Genomic DNA, 5156 nt, shown 5'->3' on the forward strand with positions numbered 1-5156 from the left:
AGGTCAAGGCGCCGCTCGTAAGGAACACGCTCGTAAACCACCCCTCGCGATTCGACGTCGCGCGAACCATCGGAGTGGTACCGCGGCGAGGTATCCTTGTTACCGTAGCGTGTACCTCGATTGAGCGATCACGTTCGATTCGTATCCTCTTCTCTCTCTCTTTTTTTCCGTGTCGTGTCCCGATTCGAACACAGATAACGCGCAATTAACATGGAAATTAAATCCGGTCGGATAAAGATACTCGCCCGTTCCGGGCGTGGAATCAGCCAATATTTTTCAACATTGTCGTTCCCCACCGCGCCAACTGTGTATTCGAAGATTTATCCTCGCGAGATTTATCTGTGCATTCGTGTTTCACTCTTTCTCGACGAAGGCGATGAAACGAGGATGGTTTTCGCACGAACGAAATTTCTTGTCTCGCAGGAACGTTGAAACAGGAAGACGCGTATATTTTTCTATATTCGTTGGTCGGGTCGTTGGTAGAGTCGAGAATTCCAATTCCAACGGTACATCGAGAGAACGACTTCTCTCTCGGTTTACGCACCACCCACCACGAAACACTCGAGGAACCGAAGATTGTTCGTCCTTCGGAAGAGAGAATTCGGTGTTAAAGTCACCTCTTGTCCCCTCAGCTTCATCCTTCGTTGCTCTTTCTTTCTTTTTTCTTCTTCTTCTTCTTCTTCTTCTTCTTCTTCTTCCTTTTCCCCGGTACGGACCATCTAACGAAGAAAAAGAAGAACACGGAAAGAAAGGATTTTTTTAAGGGGCGTTCGGACGACCGTGCGAAATCGACTTCACCGGCAAGATCATAGTAATATTGAATAATGATATGATATAATTTAATAACCGTGCCGCTGGATGATGCTTAATGACGATAATGGCCGAGTATCCGCGGCCACCTAAGATCAGCAGGGAAGCAGGAATTCGCAGGTTGTTCCGTTTAATCGATACCCGCGTGTTTATAACGCTTGCGTCGCGTTAACCGTCGCAGACCTTCGTTTATTTAATACATTTTTCTCTTTTCCTTTTCTTTTTCTTTCTTTCTTTCTTTCTTTTTTTCAAACTAATCGTATACCATCTCGTAGGTATCAACGGGGTACGAACGATACCCGACGTTGCGGATAATCCACGGATTAATCATGGCCTTGGCGGGACATAAAATTTAACTTGATATCGAAGTCGGTAAGGATACGCATACGCTGTTCCGCGATTGTGAAGATAAACAATAGATCAGAGATTGGCTCACGGGCATCCAATGCGGTTATATTAAGTAACCGCAAGACTGGCTCGTAATCGTGATCGTATCTGGTCATAGGATGTCCCAACTTATAGGCGGGATATCCCAAGAATTTATGTCACGCGTCGCCTTCCGACAGTCCACGCTTGTATCTCGGCGTAGAGATGACCAAATTAATGGAACGCAAATCTTTCAAAATCTCGCGCGTAGTAAGTAAAAGGTATGTTAATTGGGAAAAATTGCGGATAAGATATATATAAGAACGTGATTGAACGAAATTCTAGGAGAGAGAGGGAGGGAGGGAGGGAGAGAAAGAGAGAAAAAAAGTATTTATGCAAAGTGGCGCGTTTAATTGCCTTAAACGATATTTATCTCGATGGGCGTAATCAACGTTGTGACATTATCTCTGCGCAAACCGTTGCGTTTATATTTATAAATATATATACATATATATATATATATATATAGAGGACGATCGAGGGAATATCGAGCAGAAAGGTAAACGCCCTAAAGGAACTCGGAACGTTTGGATAAAAGCGCAAACGTTGGCCAAGACGTTGTCTGGAAGATCGTTCGGCGATGAATTTATATTGGCAGTCGATTAAATTTCTTCGGCCAATTTACATCGACTGGTTTATCCATCGAATCGAGACGGTCGTAAATAAGTGTACCGTGGTCCGTGGTGCGCCTCGAATATCACCGTTTACGACTGAATCGGCAGGAAAAAAAGAAAAAAAAAAAAGAAGGATCGAAGGTGGGGAAGGGATGGAGGTGGAAGGGAGGTGGAAGAAAGGCGAGAAAGAAAGGAGAGAAGAAACGTAGGAATCTGGAAAGCGACAGGGCTCGAGGAGTCGTAATTTCGGTGCAAATCGCGAGGGTGAGGATACGCGACGGCCGTGTGGAAACGGAGAGGAACGGTGGACAAACCGTCGCTGGACTTTGGATCGCGCTCACGCGCGCCCGCGACGGATACTCGCGAGCGAGGGAAGAAGGAGGGAAGGAAGGAGAGAGAAAGAGAAAAGACGGAGGAACGAAGTAGTGCTGCGATGGAAAAAATATAAAAAAAGAAAAACGACCGGGTAAATAAAGATCGACCCGTCTCCCACGCCCGTGACCATTGTTATTATATATCCCGTGGGGTATTGTTCCCATGGGAAAACTGGACAGGCCCGTTCTACCACCTATAAGACACCGGCGAGTGAGAGAATATGCACGCACACACGCTTTTACCGGAGGCCTCGCCAGACTTCAGGTAACACGCACACTTTCTCCCCTCCCTCTCTCTCTCTCTCTCTCTCTCTTTTCAGATGTGTGCGCGGTGCTGCTCGCCTAATACATACACCGGCAGGACGGTTAGGTGGCGCGCGCGTGTAAGCACACGCACGAGACAGGCCGCGCACACTCGAGCGCAGATTTGAGATATTGTGGGGGGCGTTCACCTCGCATCTCGGTCCTCGTGATCCGTTCGTATGAGTGGGCACACAGAGAAGAGGCTAGCTGCGTAGTACACGTCAACCAGGTATACGTCTCTGTGTATTTCGTCTCCTCTCTACATTTCCGTGCAAGGCGTTGCAACGAGTATCCTCGTGGCCGGTCAAAGTCGTGTGCGAGAGATCTCGCGTATACGTACACGCGATCGTCTTATTCCGCTGCAACACTTGGACGAGGCTGGCCGGCGCGTACGTATACGCGTAAGTCGTGGTGGTGCCTCATGGTGGATGCTTGAGGAACAGGGTGCGGCTCAACCCACCTCGCTTGACTTACCTACCCGTATTACTGTCTAGGTAGGTATATCCAGGCGCGAGCCACGCACGGCCCAGGATACTATGCCATATTTGCATCCATGATCCAGGACACGTGTGTATCCGCGGGAGCGCGTGTGCGTCCTTTTTTCCTTTTCTCCTTCTCCTCCTTCCTTGCTCCAACTTCTTCTTCTTCTTCTTCTTCTTCTTCTTCTTCTTCTCCTTCTCCTTCTCCTTCTTCTCCCTCTTTTTCCTTTTCTTCTTCGTCTATCTACCTGGACCATTGCCTTCACCGATCCACCACCGTGTCGTGATTCCCTGTGTCCCTTCCCCTCTTTCCCCTCTTTCTATGCCTCCCCTCCTTTCCTCCTTCTTTCCGTTTATTTTTTTATCCGCTCGTTTTTATCCGCCTCTCTCTCTCTCTCTTTCTCTCTCTCTATCGGCCTCACGTCCACTCCTCGCACTCTTCTCTTCCCTCTTTCTCCAGCTTCTCTTCGTACCTTCCTCGTCGTATCTCTCACGAGTATGCGTGTCTTTCGCTCGAAGGGATGCGTACCGCGAGTACTACTCTCCTTCGGACGTAGCGCACGTCCGTTCCTCTCCTCCGGTTTATAAATCCCGAGGGAAGAACCCGGGATATCGATATCGCGGCGTATGATCGCGGTCCAATCCGATGGACACCTTCTTTACGCGCCTCTTTACGGTCATTCTCTCCTATCTTCATTCCCATCGTCTGAATCCAGAAAAAAAAAAAAAAGAAAGAAAGAAAAGAAGAAGAAAAAAAAAAATTCGACTTAAAATACTTATAAAACGATTCCTCGCGAATCGAGAGGAAACGTAAAAAGAGGATACGCATCTAAAATTTATTTCTTCGACGGCTTCTTCCCTTCGTTTATAAAAAAAGAAAAGAAAAAAAAAGAAAAAGAAAATCAAGATTGTCGCCGGATCTGTTAGCAATCAATTACGGACGGACCGTACATTATACCTATACGGTACGAACGGGAGATGGATACGCAAAAAAAAGAAGAAGAAGATGGAGACAGAGGAGGAAGAAGAACAATCGGGAACGGAGGAGCGGTGATTAACACGTGGTCGATCCTGGAACGGCCCGACGAAGATCGATGAGGATCGGAAAGGTGGCCGAGCGGTGTATCACGGTAGCCGGCTCGTTATTCGAATTCCTGGGATTCCCAGCGTCGTCTGGAGCGGTCGGCACGCAAAGTCTCGCCCGGGTACGACCCGGCGTACCCCGCCGCGGCGCGTGGATCCAGCAGCCTCGACTCTCTCTCTAGCCGGACTTACCGAACCGGATGGCACGGATCACGGGGTCCAGGACCGCGTAATTAATTGATATAATAATCGTGACGGCCAGTCTTAATTTCATCGAGGCGCACACATGTGGCCGTGCGCTCGATGCTGCGCATCACCGACTCGACCATTCTCGTCCTTCTCGCCGCCTTCCCTTCTCTCCTCTCTCTTTCATTTTTCTTTCTCCTCCTCTTCTTTTGCTTCTTCTTCTTCTTCTTCTTCTTCTTCTTCTTCTTCTTCTTCTTCTTCTTCCTCGTTTCCCTTTCACATCACCGACTCAAAAGACAACGACGAAGAAGTGGACGGCGACGACGAATCATTGACGTCCGCCGGCACGGTCTCACCAATAAGTCTCTTCAAGGTTGGCATCGTTGGACTACCATAATCCGCCTCGTAGATTATTATCGGCGAGAGAAGAAACTTGCGACATACACCGGTCGCGCTCGTTCTTCCCTCTTTCGTCCATCCTTCCCTCTCCCTCCGCCTCATGCTCCCCTGTCTCCTCAAGCTTCATTTTTTCCTTTTCCTTTTTTTCCTTCTCTTCTCTCCTCTTCTCTTTTCTTTCGCTCACTCCATGGAGCACGGAATAATAAACTCCGTCGGTGATCATTAAGAAGGGACTAGGCTTATAGCATAGGCACGCATATCTGTGTTTGATTTGCGTTTGGCAGGAGGACGTATAATTCCTTATCTTAATTGACCCGATTAGCATATTGTTAGACCCGTGATCGTGGAAGGAACGCTTTAGACGCGCGTTGCACGCAATTCTCCGTCACTGTGTATATNGTCGATCGGTAGGTATACACGTAGTTCTCGCGCCGATTTCAAAATGCTAATAGATACCGCCTCTCTCTCTCTCTCTCTCTCTC

This window comes from Apis dorsata, unplaced genomic scaffold, assembly GCF_000469605.1.
Source record: "Apis dorsata unplaced genomic scaffold, Apis dorsata 1.3 scaffold_292, whole genome shotgun sequence".
Taxonomy (NCBI): Eukaryota; Metazoa; Arthropoda; class Insecta; order Hymenoptera; family Apidae; genus Apis; species Apis dorsata.